The sequence below is a fragment of the Lagopus leucura genome, unplaced genomic scaffold (assembly GCF_019238085.1).
Source record: "Lagopus leucura isolate 7727_CA_CO unplaced genomic scaffold, USGS_WTPT01 Super-Scaffold_73, whole genome shotgun sequence".
NCBI classification, from domain to species: domain Eukaryota; kingdom Metazoa; phylum Chordata; class Aves; order Galliformes; family Phasianidae; genus Lagopus; species Lagopus leucura.
In genome coordinates this window covers 85,039,737-85,059,513 of record NW_024962252.1, presented here as the reverse complement: position 1 = coordinate 85,059,513, position 19,777 = coordinate 85,039,737, and the positions used below count along the sequence as shown (strand labels likewise).

General features: G+C 42.3%; 1 long non-coding RNA gene across 1 annotated transcript in view; it reads left to right on the top strand.

The window, feature by feature from the left end:
• LOC122187855 overlaps positions 1 to 13,141 on the top strand; it is a 118,906-nt gene extending 105,765 nt beyond the window's left edge. The window contains exons 4-5 of the long non-coding RNA XR_006181434.1: positions 10,495 to 10,641; positions 11,581 to 13,141. This is a non-coding gene — a long non-coding RNA (uncharacterized LOC122187855). The remainder of the gene's footprint in view (positions 1 to 10,494; positions 10,642 to 11,580) is intronic.
• Positions 13,142 to 19,777: the final 6,636 nt, after the last annotated feature.

Sequence of the window (19,777 nt, the reverse complement as noted above, 5' to 3'; positions counted from 1 at the left end):
GTGCATCAATGCCCTCTGTGTAAATCTGTGTTGTAGCTCTTTCTATCTTATTCTGTGGGGAGTGGAGTGCTCTTCTGAGTGAGCTTGACACGTGTTCAAAAAACACTTGGTGACCATTAACCACAATCAATCCTTCAGATTAACTCCCACACTATTGTTATTCTGAAGGAGTCAAGTTTTGGTGCAAGGAAAAATCGCATGCATTGATGAAGTGCCAAATGATGACGCTGCTTGATGAGCCTGCTGTCAGCGTGTAGCTCATGGACTGCATTTAGACTGTGTACCTGGAGAATCCCACATGCGGCAAAGCAACCGCTGATATGAAACTGAAAAAACATGATTTGCTAATTTACAACTAATAATTAAAAGGGCCTGTCAGGGAGCCAAGCTTCCTCAGCATGTGTTTAACATTACTTCTGAGAAGGTCATTGCTGACTTCTCTGGGAAAGGAGTTCCGGAGAGGGTACAGTAAGTGCACAGAGTTTAAATGAGCAGCCCCGGCGCAGACATTTCACAGTCTTCAGGGATGCACAAACAATTCTGCCTTGGCTGTGCAGAAACAATGCCCTGTATTCACAAAGACTACAGGAACTTCAATATTGTGCGGAGGGGAGGCGGGGGTGAGGGAAGTCTTGAAATATGGATAAATTGGTATTCACCAAGTGCCATTCCTTAATTTACAACAGTCTTTAACTTCGGAGGCAATTGCCAAGGTGCTCATAAAAAGAGAAATGATGAATATTCAGGATGTCTTCTGAATCCATTAGGTTACTGAGGATGAGGTCTCCATATGTATAACTTCAGCTGTTTTCACATGCTGGTAGAGAGAGTGCCAAGATGGCGTCAGGAAGAAAAATGGTTCCTGAAGTTGCCAATGAGGAGAGAGAAAAGAGCAAAAAAGCAAGCATATATCAAGTGCATGGAAATGAAAATTTGTTTAAGTACAGTAATTCAACCAAAACGTGCACTGCACGGCATGGCTCTCTGGCACAGCCAGCTCCATGGACAGGTGTGCTAGTTAGCATTGAGTCACTGTCAAGTTAAAAGCAGTCACTGAATGGTTTTCTTTTTCTGCACTGTTCCTTCCAAGGAGCTCGGAAAGTGTGAGTGAACTCAACCTCAGGATGAGGAAAGGCTCGAGACGAGGAAAAGCTCAACCTGCAGAGGCTGAGACAAGCACTAAGTGCTTGGCCCTAGGTGAGGAGCCAGTCGATGAGGGACCAGGCTTTCTCCTTCATCTTCTTCGCCTTTCCCCTCTTTGACAACATTTCCAACAGCCTAGATAAGGTACAAGAGGTACTTGCAATCACAGTTGGTAACTGATGAGGAAAACATGCTGTCCAGCTCTTACAACCCAGAAAATAATATCTTCTGGATGCCATGAATCACTAAGGATCACAGGCCATTAATCACCAGAAGGTGGAAGGGACGAGTTTAAAGCCATGTGTACCAAACGTAGCTGAAAGCATGATTCATCTTGCTTTCTCACCAAGGAATCACAAGGGTTAGAAGATTAAATAATGCCAGAGCCTCCTGTGCTCCGCTGGTAGCAGGGCCAACCCTCCTGTTTAGAAGGGGAGTCTTTGGCCACAGGAGGTGTGCGCTGCAGCAGCTGGTACAGGAACATGTAAAGTGACATTCCCTTGGTCCACCAGGTTTTCCCTGGGAGACTTCAGATACATTCACTGGGATTCACAGCAAAAGCAGAAGGCTTATATAACAGTGTCTGTCTCTTGTGTTTGTCCATATTCTAATTTGGCATTTATTTGGGTTCAGAGCCTTTTGGATGCTTGTGTGGTGGAACATCCCAAATTTGGCTTTCTAGAACGAAGGAGCTTACTCTGTGAGGCTCTTCCTATTTGCAATATTGAGTTGTAGTCACCTTATTTTCCAGCTATGACCGTAACATTTGGTGGGCAGAGTGGGGACACAAGGAAAGTTCTCCCTGGGGAAATAGTGGATAAAATGTATTAATGTTTGCTATTGACCTTGAAGCAAGTAAGAACCAGCAGCTGATGACTAGACAGTGCATGAGGCTTCACTGCAGATATTGGCTTATCAAAGATTCATAGCTCAGGAATCATCAGGTGTGTGACTTACCCTTTTGGCTAAGCTGGGATGCAGGGAGCAGGCTCTGCCTCAGACATGAAAGTTGCACTACCTGCCTATCAAGAATGATTAGATTATATACATGGCTAGTTTAATCCTTTGCATGGCCTTTGGGGTCACCCACCTGCTTTTAACAAAGAATGCTGATACACCTGGAGCAGAGCAAGTGATTGACTACATAAAGACAAGTACAGTTTCTAAGACTTGGATTAACTAACAACAGAATTTGAGTTCAGTTCAGTTCAGGGTTGAGTTTCTCACTCTGCAGTTATTTACAGAACAATTCGTGTTCACATAGCTCAGCTTTCTGGGGTGTTGGGTGTTCTTTAGGACAGTTGTTTTCTCACAAATCAGTCCCATGTGGGACTGATTGTCACTTCTAGTTAGGCCATTCACAATCTGTGATGGAATGAGCAAAGCACAATTCACAAGAGAGAATGATGGAAGTATTCCATCATTAATTCCAAGCATTTATATTCACCCATGAGTACCTTGCCCAAATGCAAACATAGGCATTTTCAAGAAGAATAAGAACATGATGACGAACTGAACAAACCCCCAAATAAGTGTTTGCAGGAAGTTGTCAAAAGGAAGACAAATGATATAAACACCCTGGTCCAAAGCATGTGTGTCATAGTATTGTTCTATGGATGTGTTCCAGGACCACCTTTCCTCACTGTGCACTCAGTTGCAATCACCAGGAGCACCTCCGGGCACATGAGCACATGCTTCTTCTGCTGCTTCTAAGGTTAACATGAATAATGTTCCACGGTCTGTTACTGTGGAAATTCCTACAATCATCCTGCAAAAGCAAGCCAAAGAATTATAGCTACACATTAATAAGAGAGAACCAAGCACAGTGTCTCAAAGATGGCAGAATAACACCTCAGCAGTAGCCAACAGGATGAAATGGCTCCAAAAGAGTTTTCCCCGATCTACTGTCAGCAGTCATCCCTTATGCAGTACTCTGAGGAGTTCAACTACACAGTGCATTCTGGGCTTGCAGCAGCAGAGGCTGCACTGAGGCGTTCAGTTCAGCTGGTGAGCTCCAGTCTGTCAATTGTATGATTAGCCATGGTCTGAGAAGGTAGCCAGCAGTGTCTGCATTCCAAACCACAACTAAGAGTCTCTTTCACAGTTCATTGCATTGCAATGAAAATTAATTTTCCTTCATCATTTTATTCTTGTGAAGTAAAAAAAAAAAAAAAAGAGAGAGAGAGAGAGAGACTTAGTAGAAGGGAAAACCCACAGGGCACTTAGCTGAAGGAGCTCTCTGAAAGAGGCTCTAGGATGGAAGTCTTGTCTGTCATCTCAGCTGCTAAGTAATACTAGTGGTGGGACTCTTGGAAAAATTAGTACAAGTTGCATTGCAAAAAGAACGACTGTAGAGATGTTTCTGTGTACTTTTATGGTTGTGGTGAAGACCAGTGGGCATTAAACTTGTCTTCAGAGGTATAATTTGGGTAAATATCAACTTTCAAGTCTCCAGTCCCTGAAGTTAAAAGGCAGATTCCCCATCAGCCACTGCCCAGTTTCCAGATCTTGCACTTACTACACTGTGTGCAGGTATTCATGCCACCAAAAATCATGGCAACATTTCCAGAGGTATCTGTATTCAGAGTGGTTGGGTACATACTTTGGAAGCTATGATGACTTTCCCAGGCCTTTCTTTTCCAGGCAAAATGAAAAGCACCAGTTAAAAACAGAACCTCTATATATCTTGTCCTGCTATGAATAACAGTTTCATTTATTTTTCTGCTTTCTTCTATCTAAAGAAGCAGCAGTTTCTATGTGAATTATTGCACATGCTGGACACTGCCAGTTAGGACAAAACTGTTATCCTATTCCTTGCATATTCCTTAGCATCTACTGCCATTGTTTAGGGCATTCATAGCTCCAGTCCTATGAAGTAATTTCACACAGTTACCTGCAATTCAGTGCAGTGAGAAGGCCTGAATCACTTAGAGACTGACAGTTCTAGTTCTGGCATCCAGCATTTTCATTTCTCTGTCATAGGAGATTTTCATCCAAGTATTTGTATAAAAGTATGTGTAGGACTTCAAGACCAACAGAATTAGGAGACTAAATTTTTGTGCATTTCTATTCCACACTAACAGTAGCAGTGGAGACTTCCCACATTGTAGTGTCAACGTGCTCCAGCACTGACAACTCTTGGGAAGACTTACTATCTTATGCTTCTTGATCCTCCATGCCATTTTCCACACCTCAGTTGATTTCACTCTTAAATGGAGAAACACTTAAGAACGAGCTGCAAAGGACCATCTGAGCTGCTTCACGTGGATGAAGGTCTGACCATGCTTCTTTTGAGATTTCATTCTCTGGATTCAAGGGCTTTGTTCACAACAAACTCGACTTATTAAATGACAAAGTCATCTATTCAAATGCAACAGGCTTAAACATTTTCTTTCTTCTAACAGCACAACTTCATTCACTTCAATGGAATTGCATTTGGTTTACACAGGTGTGAGGGGGAAATCAAGTAGCATATAGAAATGTTTTCATTTGAAATATTTTTGGAAAAGAAGGGTAAAAAACCTGCTTTTAGACCAATGCAAACATTTTCATGGAAATTTTCATTAGGGTTAAAATTTTCTGGACAAAAACGAAATGATTTTTTTTTCCAGTAAAATAGTTTGATATTCAAAAATCCCACAAACATTAAATGGAAATCTAAATATTTTCACAAAAATTTTAATTGTATTTTTAAAGCGCTTGGTTTCCACTTTTTTTTTTTTTTATAATCAAGAACTGAGGTCTTTTATTAAAAATACTTAGAAAAACTAACTTATTTTTTTTCAAAATGTCCCATAACAGCTCATATTTAATGAAGTTTAATAGATGGATTATGAGAGGTATGAATATGAAACAAGCAAAAAATTATCACTGAGCTCGACAGACAAACTGTGGAGGTCAACATACATGAAAGCCAGGATGAACATGAGTTGTTTAAACTATGTTTTTAAGATGTTTCTGGTAAGATATTTAATAGAAGGGCAAATGAAGGACAAGGGTAAGGCTTCTCCTTAAGTGAGATTTTACACATCTTGCATAAAACTGAGAAGGAAATTAAAGGAAAATGACAGAAGGTGGAAAAAAATCTTAAGTAGATCTCAACCAATAGTCATTTATGTACGTTCTTAGTCCCCTTGAGACACTGATGCCCCTATATAATTCAAGAATCATCTAGCCCACGTGTTCTAACATTTCATTAGATCACAGCAAGGGAGCTTAATCCAGGCATTCTCAAACTTCTGTGTCCTGCAGTTGAGTGTTTGGTAGTCAGGCATATGGCTGCCCATGAGAAATTCCAAGAACTTCAGTGCTCAGTTTGTCCAAACCCACTGGAAATCTCTTATCTAGGTATCGTGTACGTTTAGGCAACAGAAATACTCTGGGGCCAGGTAAAGAAAACAGTACTGAAGCCTGGATCTCTTTCTCCTCCTTTTTAACAGCAGCAAACAGTCCACATGCATGCCTTCCATTTAAATGTGATTCAGCACAGTGAAGTGCTGAAGTTTCATTCAGTGGTAATGCCATTGCCTAGTTATACAGAAGAATAAAGAATAAACCACAGAAAATGAAGAATGAGGTCCTGAAAAAGGCCTGTAGACACATTTTTTAATACCAGCTCTTCTAAATGTGAGAAGAAAGTCATGATTCTTGTTCACAAACCATTTCTCTACGAAGATCGTTAGAATTAATAAAGATGATGCACAGTTACACTAGGATAACATAAGGCCCTGTCTGGAAAGGAATCAACGCTACAGAGCTTTAAGAATACGATTCCTGACGAAGAAAAGAAGAGGAAGATGACTTCTGTTAAGTCAAACTAAGAGTGAATGGCCTCATCTCAATTGTATCTGCACATATCACACTACCATGTCGGCCTAGATGCGCAGAAGGCTCATCAACTGTGAGCAAATAATGCTGACTGACTGGGGATCAAAGACTCCCCAGACTTCTGGGACAGACCTGGCAGAAATAAGAGATGCCTGAATCTGTTCCTCAACCTCCTCCTGTACTTTCTGTCTGGGGTGATTTAGGTGATGTCAGAAGCCATAGACTGAGTGAATGTGAGAAGAGCAGAGACAAACTATACGGGAAACAGTTAAAAATAAATAGGAGCTGTGTATTTGACAAACAGTTCTGAAACATGTAAGATTTATAACACGCTGTAATATCCCTGAAAATTTTGTAACATCATCTCAAGAGGCAGTCCATGTCTGCTTCACATGCGTTAGATAGGCCATAGCAAAAAGCACTGAAATCATCATTTAGGTTAACAAGAAAAAAAAAAAGGAAAAAAGGAAAAAAAAAAAAAAAAAGACATGGGGAAGAAACTGAAAAGGGAAGAGAGGAAATGAGAGTCATCATGCCACCATACCTGTCCCAGCAGAATGAAAATCCAGAAGCCACTTTCTTACGAGGAAAAGAACCAGGAAGGAAGTTTTCAGCAAAATAAGGATAGCAAAAGGGAGGTTAAGCTTCCCTCTGAGCAGAAGGAGAATTTCTTTCATGGTGTTGCTCTCTGAGTCTAACAGGAAGAGACTTAAGAGGTTACATCTGCTATGTTTCCCCAAGAGATCACTGAGAGCTGACTTGACTGCCCTTCAGGCATCTCCTCAAGGAGACTCGTTTCCCCTGTCAGACAGGAGTGTAACAAGGTCTAGTGACTACAAGACAAAATCAGCAGGATTAAGGCATGCTGCTTATAACAGGGAGTGTGTTCAGTTGCTGCAGCAATTGCCCTAGACAGCGTGTGACAGATTCTCCCTTGGTATGAGGTCTCTGAATCAAAACAACATCTTTTAAAAGACAGGTTTGCTCTTAATCTAAAGGTAAAAAATTTTATGCAGGATTATCAAATGTACAAACGTGGCCCTTGTTTGACAGGAATGTAAGTAAGATAACCATAATATAGCTGTTTCTCCTACCTTAAAATCTATGAAACTGCAGAGGAACAAAGCTTTTATTGTCTTTTTGCATCTCACTAAAATCAAGTACCAGTTGCAGAGAACTCTTCCTTTGAAGTCAGGTGCCCCTTGCTAAGGGGTGGCTTCTTCCCCTGTGTTTGGCACTTTGCTCATAGAGGCTCAGAGGGGCTCACACTGCAAGTCTCTCAGTTGGTTATCATTCCTCCAGTATAGCCTAAGAGGGAAGAACAGCTGTTCTGAGAACCCCTTCGCTGAGAGCTATGTGAGATGTGTGGCAGGTTTCAAATATCGGATGGTTAAAAGTCCATGAAGACTAAGGATTATATGGCTGAGCCAGGATGCAGTCACAGCCCTGATCCTACAGTCAACACCAATAACTTCTGATGTTCCTGTGCATAAATTGTCCACTGATTAAAGAGCATTAAGAACAGTATCCCCATGTCATAGCTTTTCTGTGATTACCCGCTAAGAATTTCTTTGCAGCTTTTTCATAGATCCTCTGTACTTGCCAGTAACAAGTCTCATAACATGGAATGACCTGATTTTCCCCTTCATTTCTTTTGCTTTTTGCTTCTTATTTGGCCTTAGGCTTGGAGGGAGACTGTGTCTGCCTAGGTATTTTGAGAGGTCCTGCGTGCTGAATTTGCTACTGCAAACCTCATCGTTATTTTTGCTATTAGAATCATTACTCCATGCTCAGATGCCATGCAAGAAAATGAGGCAGCTGGCAGACAGCCTAATAGATCATAGATTATACACTGTCAGAGATGCAAGCTGTACTTACCTTAAGATTTTAATATGTTTAAAACCTGTGATAAATTATCAAGAAAAGTAATATAAAACGTAGGATAAAGTGTGAGCTCAGTTTACTTCAGGCTTTCTACTATGTAGGGACCAAAGAAGAGGTGCAGAATGGGTGGATCACGTTTTTTATAGCTTGGCTGCAATGTCAAAATTGGATTGGCTTAAAATATTTATGACATGAGTGAAAGAAAATCTGTGAAATACTCAGAACTTAATGTGCATACTCTTAATGTGCTTGGTTGAGGACAGCAGAGCGGGGAATTGAGAATAACTTGTTTACTGCCAAACAGGTCTCCGTAGTACCTATCTTCGCTATGTATTAAAAATCGTGGCTGAGGCCAGGAATGCTGGAGCTGGAATTAAGGACAAGAACACACAATAACTTTAAGTAATGGCAGAGAGATTTAAATAGCACACATCAGCAGAAAAGAATGGGGAAACCTACAGTACACTGACTTCATTGATACCCCATTTATCAGCAATTACTGACTCCATTAAAGGCAGAGTTTACAGCAGACAGAGAAACAGAGCCTAAAATATGTCCCAACAGATGGACGGAGAGTGTCAGTGATGCCGTATTTCAAAGGCATCTGCAACTTTGTTATCATTGTACATGGAGTCAGAAAGACAGCGAAAAACACTGGAGTAAGGGCCAGCAAATGATTTACTTGACCCTGCATGGGCAGAACTGACAGCAAAAACCTCATTAATTCCTCAGGTCATTCTGGAAGACATTAATTTGGTTTGGACTGGGGACGAGGGGAGATTTTCCAGACATACACCAGGAATTATGAAATCTCTATAGCCAGAGGAAAGTATGTCCAAATCACTTTCTGCATAAATCAAGCTGACTTTCTGAAGAAGGATAATATGCCTAATCAGGGGAGTTATGGAACTTCTTGTACTTATTAGACAGAAAATAAAACAGTATATTATTTGATAATCAACTTGGGGAAGATTTCTTTTTTTTCTCTTTCTTTTGCTCTTGCCAGAGAAGAGCTGGAAAACAAGTCTCTGGTGTGTGAATAGCTGTGCGTGCTCTGATGGTATTCGTGTGTTTGCAGAGTGATATGTGGAGATGCACACGTATTTACATACATAATGCATGTGTCTAATTTTACTCAGCCTGCTGTATTGATGCACCTTTTGGCCTTCTACCTCCATGCTGCAGAATGCCAAGGACCATCATCTTCCCTCTCTGACACTCTTCAGCTCTCACTCAACATCAGCCAGAAGCAGCTGGTGAGCAGGGGGCCAGCAGGGCTGAGCTGCTCCTCAGACCATGCTTCTGCTGCTGCATGGCCCCTCTCCACCAGAACTGGTGGGACCATTGATTTGTGGACAGATTGAAACCAAGTCTGGCCTGCAGGACTGCATGGGGTGAGCAGGAGTCCTCCTTTGCAAGTGATCCAAGCTTAAAAAAGAAGAGATTTGACTAGGTGTCCCCATCCTCATGGTTGGGATCTCCAGACCCAACAGCAAAAAGAGCCCTTACAAATAGCCAGGAGCTGCAAGCCCCCCTTCTCCACCCCACTCCCCACCATAGATGCTTTCCAGTGCTTATACATAAGCCCTTGCTGCACAGGGTATCTTCCTCTGTACAAGATGCATTCATCATGTTTAGAGAAGGGTTATCTCTCCCTGAAAAGAACATGCATTAGTACTTTTTACTCATTCAACACTGGACACTCCCTATCAACAACAGCCTGCCGAAAGGGAAGAAAGAGGTGAATTAATCATGGGAAGAGACAATTTAAAGAAGTTTGGCTATAAAACGGAGTTCATTAGGAGGCCATAATGTATTACGGACTAGCAAGCTGCAGTTTCCCCACCTCTGCCATCCTAGTCAACCATAAACAGTGCTAATTGCATTGACACCAAGCTGTAGGATGGCAGACGACCTCTTTTAACTACTTCCGCAGAGCACAAAAAGTCACACAACACGTTAATTTGTCTATTGCAAATGCAAGTCCTCTTGCAAGATGCTTAGCTTCTTATCTCCTCAGATTGAGAGAACAGTATTAAGTGCTCTGTAGTATTCACTGTAGAGCTGCAATTATAATAATAATCATGTCACTTGGCCTTAGCATGGCAATTAGAGATCTCAAATCCCATTGCAAGTGTGCATGGTATAGAATCAAAGAATCACTACATCTCCATAGTTCTTGAACACCTTCAGGGACAGTGACTCCACCTTGGGCAGCTGTGCCACTGCAGCACCACTCTTTCTGAGGAGAAATATTTCCTGGTATCCAACCTGAACCTCACCTGGCATATCTTGAAGTCATTACCTCACATCCTATCACTCCAGAGAATGTATCTCCATAGGCATAGAACCAAGAGAACCCCGGCTGGAAGCGTAACACAAGTCCCTTTTCCCCTTCCATCCTCCAGAACATGGCAGTATCCATTTCCCCTGCTTTTTCTGATTTGCTTAAGATACATTACACTAGTTATTAACTCCTTTTCCTGGATATAGATTTCCCTCAATTTTTATTTAGTGTTTTTAACAAGCAAAACAACTCCATGGAAGATACTGGCCCTGTAGGGGATTGGTTTGGGGGCAAAAGGAGCAATTAAACAATGGACTGAAATACTAACTGACTCAGGACAGTGTTTTGTGCAGCCTGCCCATCGACTGCTTTGGACTGAGTGACAATAAGCCAGTTTTTTAAAGAAGAACATGGGGCTGTTGGAGCTGGACCAGAGGAGGGCCACAAAATGATCAGAGGGCTGGAGCACCTCCCCTACGAGGACAGGTGGAGAGAAGTAGGTGAGCTTCGAGGTCTTTTCAAACCTGAACCATTCTGTGATTCTATGATTTTCAGATATGCTCAGACTGTCTCTCTAGTGATGTAAAGGGTTCGGAAATAAAAGTGAAATATATGTAAGACCAGCTTACATGAACAGACTGACAGAAACCAAGCTCAGTACAAATGAAAATCAGAGAACAGGAAGGAATTGTTGAGCCATGAAAATTCACTGCTGGAATCCAGCATAACAAATGGCCCTGTTTTAAATAAAAACTGAGATGATTCAGATATACCAAGAGTATTTTCCCCACCATTCTCTGCACTCTTTTCTTTATTCTCTTTTTTTTTTTCTCCCCTTCCCACTCTTTTCCCTTCCCCACTTCTGTCAGAATGAGCACCGAACTACTTTCAGTTTGTTTTCCATTCAACTCCTGCTCAATTTTACTTTCAGATTCTCATTCTCAACACAATGCTGAAAAACCTAAGCTGAAAATACAGTGATAACATGTTTGCTTGTTGCTCTTGTTTTTAAATATTTCCCCGGGGATTTGTAACAAATCATAAAAATGTTTTCTACTGGTCTTAAATATAGTAAAAGCTTATTTAATTTAATCAAAACTTAAATATTAAGCCAAGTTTCATTGCACAATGTGTTTCTTTAATGGAAAAAGCTAATGAAAAACACACTAGGCCAAATTCACTCTATTTTCTTCACCAGGGAGATACTTGCTCCTTTATTACCAAGGATCATTTGTTTTGCTTCATTTTTCTGGGAACTGCCTGCAAATTTGTATAATCAGGCAGTGTTCTGCACATATTTTTCATGGTTAATTCTGAAAGAGTTTTGTCCCCATTTCTACCCCTAGAGCAGCTTTTTTTGTTGGGTTTTGTCTTTTGGAATGTGAATCTCGGCTGGATGACTCACTGGGACACTAAGTTTATCTTCATCTGTTTTACAGTAATTGGACTGGAGCAATTTCTGCAGCAGTGTCTGAGGCTGTTTCCCGCTTTGAACTCGCCACTCTCACTGACGTATGTTAATTTTAGTGATTACACAAACGAGACTCCAGCCAATAAAGTTGCTGTAGTCAAACAAATGGCTCTGATCCAAGTCTCTCTTGCTTTATCTTCAGAACTGCTGCTTCACACCATGAATGAACTGCAATCAAATAAAAATATTCACCACAACAGCTTGTCAGCAGCACAACGTGCACTATTGCTTCTTTTGCAGCAGGATTTGGGATTTCATGGCGCTACATTCTGCCTATGAATGCCTGAAAAACTCCTATCTGGGTTATAAAAGGACATTTATTCAATGAGGAGGAAAAAAAATAAAAGGAAACCGTTCAATGTTTCAGTTTTCATTCAGGTAAAATCCCAGTTCAGAAGGGGCAGGGAAGCATGTGCTGAAAATGAAGTGTGTGTGCAAGTCCCACTGAAGCCAGGTAGATTGTAAGCATATGCTGAAATGCTTATTTAAATTGGGCCCTTAATTATTATGTGCTAGGAGATTGAACTATGCTTCATATTATTTTCATACATCTATATTTATAGATGTGTGGGTGGGTGGGTGTGCACGGATATATGTAAGCTGTTCACTAAAGAACATTAAAAATGAAACAAAAAAAAAGTCCCCCTCATCCCTTCTCCTGAAGTGACAGATTATTTGATGGTTTTGACAAGGAAGACTTTAACATTTGGTCGAAACAGCCATTCAGAGAAAGAAAAATGAGTCTGGCCTCACTTTTACTTGCTTTTCTGGCAGAGTTCGCAGCTTGAGCATCACTGCTGCCAGGATCCCAGCCCATCCTTGCACATCTCACTCTGGTGGAGTGCATCTCAGCTCGCATTTGTTCTGTGCTTTAACAACACAGCTGTCATTTGAACTTATACTCTTCTCCAATTCCATCAATTGTTCCAATCATTTATTTATATCAAGTTTAAAGTGTATATAATGTTAAAGTACTGTTCACCTAACAGTGGATTTTCTCCGTGATATATCTCAGTCCCATCAGTTTATAAAGGGAGTAACTCTGCAGAGCTCTATCTAATGATACCCCTGCCTGTACCCTTCTAAGACAAGCTGGTGTTCCTGATATTGTACAAATGCAGGAAACTAATGAAACGCAGAGGCTGGGGGGAGGATTAATAAAAGTTCTCAAATCCGCAAGTTCAAAAACCGTTTTATAGACCATCAAATGTAAAGTAAGGAAAAAAATGAATGCTTTGAGGAGGGATTTGATTTAGAGGGGGCAAGATGTTTGGCTCCAAGCAAGAAGGAGCAGGCACAAGAGAAACAGTGTGGACTGTCCCAAGGAAGGGATGGAAACGTAGTCCAGGAGAGCAGCCCACCAGTAGGAAATGAGGGAAGGTGAAGCAGCTCCTGAGGGGTTTTGTAAGGCAGGAAAGTGGTTTTGAACTGAATTCGGCACTGGATAAGAAGGTGACAGGAGATGGGAGCAATATGAATGAAAAATAGTTCAGCCACAAAATTCAGCATGCATTAAAGTTTCAAGAAAAGGGTTGGTTTTTTTTCCTGATCTTATTAAAAATAAAATAAAATAAAATAAAATAAAATAAAATAAAATAAAATAAAATAAAAAATTTAAAAAGAGAGAGTTGCAATTGCTGATGTGTGAATTCTTGGCAAGCTATTGCTTATAAGTTAATGACAGACCTGCCAGCAAGGAGATGCAGCCAGACTCAGAAATTTTGGTCTCCTTGTGAGCAGAGAATCACAGAATCATAAAGTTTGGAAAAGATCACCTAGTCCAATTGTCCAAGAGAGGCACAGAAATGTTAGAAGTATTGCAAATTTCATTACCAGCAGAGCTAGGGAAATGTCTCCATCTCAGGCTCTTGCTCCAGACATATCCACCAGGGCAGGTCACACATGGGACCTGGATCCTCCAAGACTTGGGAAAGGATAAGAACCAAAGACAAGTGGGAAGAGAGCAACACTGAATGCTCCTGTTGCATATGCTTATTCTCCACCTCCCTGCTTCCAAGGTAAATGCATCAAGGATCTGCCTCATTCACCCTGTGGGCAAATGGGCACAACAGCAGGGACATGAAGTCTGCATCCTTTTTGCTCACCTCTGCACCCAGAGGTATGAAGTGAAGCATCTCTCTTGTTTGAAGAGAGATGCTACATACCACTGCCTTGTGAATTAGAAGTCATGAAGAAAGAACAAGGCAGAAAATAGACTTCTGTTTGTAAAGACAGACCTGGAGCAAAGGTGAGGATGCCAGGGCTGCTAGGTTCTGCAGCTGTACTGAGCAGATTTCTTGCTAACTTTGTCCATGTTTAGCAGTTGCCACCAATTCCCATAAATATATCTCCCACAAAAGGCATGGCACCCGAAGACCAGCTCTATCCCTGCTACCCAATACGTAAGAAATTCATGTTGCCATTAGGTTTTATCACAGCTGGGCTCAAATGGGACACTCAGCAGAACCCTTAAGCCAGTTGCTTCAGCTATGTTATTGCTCTTAGCAGGCAGAAGGCAAATGGCTGCAGGAATGTTTTATGTTTCTGTTCCATCCCTGAAGTTTCCTGTTGTTTAGAAAACCTCCTGGATACAAGGGAGATGAATTATTGATATGCCAGCCTTGGGAAGGAAAAAGCAAGGCAAGGTTAGAAAAAGGGAAGGGACCTTTGTCTCGCATAAACTGTATAATAAAGCAGGACGTTTGGTTCCCAGGGAGCTGTACACAATAAAGAGAAATCAGGCTAACACAGTCTGATGTTTATAAACTGCTAATCACAGTGATTCAGTACACATCTCTGGCTTTGCTGCATGCACAGGAGTCCCACCTCCAGGCTGGCTCTGGGGACCTAGGCTCAGCTATGACCATGTGTGCAAGAGACACTTACAGGGCCGATGCTTGTGGAGAGCAGCCATCTTAGCCACACATAGAAGTAACCTGAAGCAGAATCAGTCTGGAAAATGAATTTTTCAACTGCCCTCCACCAAGTGCATCCCACTAACACAACACTACTGTACCCTCAGCAGTAAGAAATGGGAGCTGAGGAATCCACCCACACATACGGCACAGACTCTCATGTACAGTTTGATTAGCCCCATCAGCTGGGACTTTGCTCTTCTGCATGATTGACATCTGTGGGTTTGTACCACTGGTATCTTCCTACTTCTCTAAAGCTCCTATATATGGCTCACCACCAGCCACTTCCCCCTCAGCTGCGCACGCTGAGGGCAGTTGGGAAAGTTGCAAAAACACTGGTTCACTCTTCCATGTAATTATCTCCTCGCTGTTCTTAGAAAGTTGAGAGTCACGCTCTAAAACCGTACAGCACGGTGATGAGTACCCGATGCGGCACTTGCAATGTCTCACCACCAAGCCTCTGAGCCAAGCGCAGGACACACAAAGAGGTCCCACTGTGGTGCTGAGCTTCTTCAATGAGATCATTGCTATTCTGTCTTGGTTTTTGGAAAGCAGAGAATAAAAATAAGTCAGGCAGAGATGCCCATGACTGATGGTTGTAGATGGAGAATGACATAAGGACATTGCTTGCCAGGAGAGAGAAGCGAAGGAGTGGTCTTTCAGTTCACTCGAAAAACCAATCAAGAAAGGAGCATGAAGGGGAAGCACTGCCTGAAATGGACCTGAAATGTGTTTTGGTTTGGGATTGGGGTGTTTTGTTTCATAAAACTGAAAAACTGGAGGGAAATTAAGTTTGAGCTGAAGGCTGTATTTTCGTTCCTTCTTGAGTTTTTAATGTCATTCTCAAGCAGTTTCAATAAAACTGAAGTAAATCGTAAGCGAACATTGGTTTTGAATAATGTTATTGAAATGTTGTCTTTAAAATGTCAACATCAAATGTTTCAATGTTTTCAGACTTGATCTAACTACAACAATTCATTTTCCTTGCAGAAATTTTGTATTTATTCTAAATATGTGTTCGCCAGTGGAAAAAATAAAAGCAGCTGAAAATTGTTAGCCTGCATTATTTACCAGTACAAATTTTCACATGAAAAAAATCTTGCCAAAAATAAATGTCACACAGCAAATATTGGATCTGATTGGATACAGCTACTAAGGATGGACAGGGTCACAAAAAGCTATGACCTCCCTAATTTTGACAGTTGGCAGCAGCAAATGGAAACTTCCTGTTGTAAAAGGATAAAAAATGATTTAGGATGATAAGCCTCCAAGTCTGTGAGTAAGTTAAGGAGCCCCTCTGACAACACAAAAACAGGCTGCTTAAAAAATAATAACTTCTGGTCAAAAGATTTCAACATTTTTCTCTACATTTTCTACTCAGAATTTCATTTGCTTTTGGTTAAAAATAAGGAAAGGATGTATCAATTCTGAGTTCTACCATCTTCTTAGAGATTGCCTTAATAATTCTAAGAATGTTTTAGAACTCTTTTATACAAAATCATTTTAGTATGTTTGCATACATAAAACAAGTGCAAGTCAAAACGCGCAGGTTCAAACAAATTCAATCGAATACCTTGTTCCAATTTTTTTTCCATATTGCTATTGCATGTTGTCACAGTAGAATCATTAGGGTTGGAAAAGACCACGAAGACCATCATGTCCAACTGCCAACCCATCTCCACCATGTCCATTAACCCATGTCCCTCAGTGCCGTATCTACACGGCTCTTGAACACCTCCAGGGACATCGACTTCACCACCTCCCAGGGCAGCCTGCTCCAATGCCTCACCTTTTTTCCACTCTTTCTGAAAAGATGTTCTTTCTAATATCCAACCTGAATCTCCCCTGGTGCAGCTTGAGGTCGTTCCCTCTTGTGCTACTGCTATTACCTGGGAGGAGAGGCTGACACCACCTCACCACAAACTCCTCTAAGATAACTGTGAAGAGCAGTATGACTAGGGGGATTTGCCATCTTTTTCCTTCTTGGTTTCCTCCTTACTGAATCAGAAGAAATCCATGGAGAGGGAGATTTCTCATGCAGCAACTGCCTCCACCAAGTCAAAGACCATCTCCTTGCACTGCTGGGATGGAGTATCCAGCCAGCAAGGCCAGCAGTCATCACAAACAGTAAACATTCTCCAGCAACGTAAACCCTCAAAGAACTAGACTGATTTGGCCAGCATCTATGAACCCAGTGCAGATGTAATGGGATGGACCATAGCAGCCTTTCTGCAACTTGCTCCAAGCTCTGCCCTCTCATCACCTCCCGGCTGTGGTGACTGACCCTTTGTCCCCTGCCATTAGCTGGGGCTGGCCCAGGCCCCCCAGCAAGGCCTCCCACTGAGCAAACAGAGACCCAGGAAGGCTGGGCCAAGAGCAGCCGCTCCTCTGATGAAGATAAATGGTGTGGCATAGATCAGCAGACTATCTGGTGCGTCCATCACCTGCCACTCGATTAGCCATAATGAGCTCTGGATGAGCCTGCATGGAGGAGTTGTGCTGTTAATTCGTTGGGCTGCTCAGGCCTAAAGACCACAGAGGAGGCAGCAGAAGCACAGTTGAGCATACCTAGCAAATCCACGGAGATAGCAGCCATTAATTAACTCTGTGTGTTTATTTGGAAGGACAGCCATGCAGGAGATGAGATTTAGCCCCTGGAATCCAGCACATTTGGTTTTGCACCTCATCCTCCCAAGCAGCATTTCTTAGGGATTTCAGAGTCATTTCTGGAACAACTGTCATTATTTCTGCATTTGCCTTTCAGCCTTGCCCCCCACTTTTTGGTACACAGTATGACTTGCCTCTCTGCTGTGAGGCTGCTGTATATTCAGCACAGATTTCCAGCCTGGCACTGCAGTAGGACCCCACAGTAGTCCTGAGATACTTTCTGGAGCAACACAGCAACAACTGCCAACCACAAGCCGTGCTCAGACCAGACCAGCACAAGTGTGTCTCAGAGAGCTGGCAGTAAGGGTGGGAGAATTCAAGCCCAGGGAAATTCCAGCACACAGATACACAAGAGAGAGCACACAGGTCTGAATGTATCTGGCATGCAGACCGCAGAGGCGAGCTTATCTCTTGCATTTTATAATGAGAAGGTGATGGGCCAGATCTCCAAAGGTATTTAGGTGCTTCGACATTTAACCTCCCACTGATTTCAGTGGGAGGCCCACAAGGAAATTAAGCATCTAATTATTCTTGGAGGTCTGGCCCTAGAGCTCTGCTTTCCCAAGTTGTTTATCTCTCCTTCATTTATTGCTGCCCATGAAGCCACCTCAGTAGGGCCAGTTAGCGCTGAGAGACCCTGACCCCAGTCTCTTGACCCACCTTCAGCTCAAAGATGTTTGTACACAGCCACATTCATTCCTCACCCACAGTGGTACACACTCAGCTGTGGGTACAGGAGAAAGGAACAGGGGCCACAGAACAGTGGCACAGGAAAAGGGTAAAGCGCCATTACAGTAGAAGGGGCTTGTCTTTAGCGTGAGCTTGCCCACAGTAAACAGGTATAAATGCTGAAGACACATCATGTTCACATCCCTTCTTCACAAAGCATCTTTGGCAATGTTGATGGCAGAAAGTTGCAGCCCTAACCATGCAGTTATCAGAGTCCTCACAGTGTAGGGAGAGGAAGAAGGCAGAAAATTTCTCTAAGCAGCTGGAAAAGTCATACAAACATGAGCAGATGCCAGAAGGCATCTTCTACCCCTGGTTACTTTCACTGAAGGACCACATATAAACTCTAACCCCAGGACCAATGAGGCATGTGACATCAGAATTGAAAACATCTCCTCTCCTTCCTTAACACTACAGAATCATAGAATTATTTGAGTTGGAAGAAATCCATTAAGGCATCCATCTGGTCCAACTCCGCTGCAGTGAACAAGGACACCTACAGCTAGAGAAGATTGCTCAGAGCCCTGTCCAGTCTGACCTTGAATGTCTCCAGGGACAGAGTATCCACCACCTCTCTGGGCGACCTGTGTCAGTGCCTCACCACTCTGACTGTAAAAAATTTCTTCCTTATAATCAATCTGAATTTCCCCTCCTTTTATTTGAAACCATTTCCCCTTGTCCTATCACAACAGACCCTGCTAAAGAGTCTGTCCCCTTCTTTCTTACAGCCCCCTCCTTTGGATATTGAAAGGCTGCTATCAGGTCTCCCTGGAGCCTTCTCTTCTTCAGGCTGAACAGCCCCAGCTCTCTCAGCCTGTCCTCATAAGGGAGATTTTCCATCCGTTGCATCATTTTTATGGCCCTCCTCTTTCCCAGTTAGAACTTATATCATGGAAGCACTCCTCCACTGGTTAATTTGACTGGTGATCTGGTAGCCCCTTGACTCGTTCAAAGACATTATGGCCATCCCCCTGTTTTTAAGGCTGTGGTGGCTCTGGTTGCTCCCATCACGCCTCCACAAGTGGGTGGTGAACCTCCCAGGCTGAACATGGCTAGCACAGGAAGAAAAGAGAATTTTCCCTCAAGGAGTGTTGACCACCCTCTTGTAGAGTTGTAGAGAAATCCCCCACACCACGCAGGAATGTGCCTCAAATCACTGCCAAGTTCTTCACAACTGCTTTGAAACAAGTAAAGTCTGGCAGCAGATTTTGATAGTGGGCCCTATGTGGTGTATCAGCATCTGTGATCTCAGAGACAGTCACACTAAGGGACACGCTAAACTGAAAAATATCAAAGCTTTTCCTACAGCAGAGTTTGCAGCTGAGGTCCATTGCTGATCGTGTCACTGGTCCCTACAGCTGGGCTCCCTAAAGCTTTCCTGCTTCCAGCAATGGCCAAGAAGTGTTCGTGTCTACCAAAATTATATCCCAGAACATTAGAGAATAAATTCACTTCTTGTGAAATAGAGGTCAGTAGAGTTACACCAGGGAGGAATTTGGATGGAGATACCTGGACTTTTATACTATATTTTAAATAGTAAAAATATTTTCGGTGGACAGGGAACTGTAAGAGGCTTATAAATGCAAAAGGAAAAAAAAAAAAAGAAAGAAAGAAACAGTGCTGCTCCCCCGCAGCCTCCTAAAAATAGCAAATTACACACCTAATAAATGTATCAGCAGCCCATGAAATTGACAGCCTGAAATTGAAGAACAGAACCATTTTGTTTGGAGAAATAGTCTTTAAGAGTGTGGAGGTGAATTAGAAAAATAGCAACTGACATTAAGAGTGTAAGATTAATTTGCCTGAGCTTTAATTGAGACAGCCTGAATGAGCCAGGAAAAGAGAAAAAGAGAG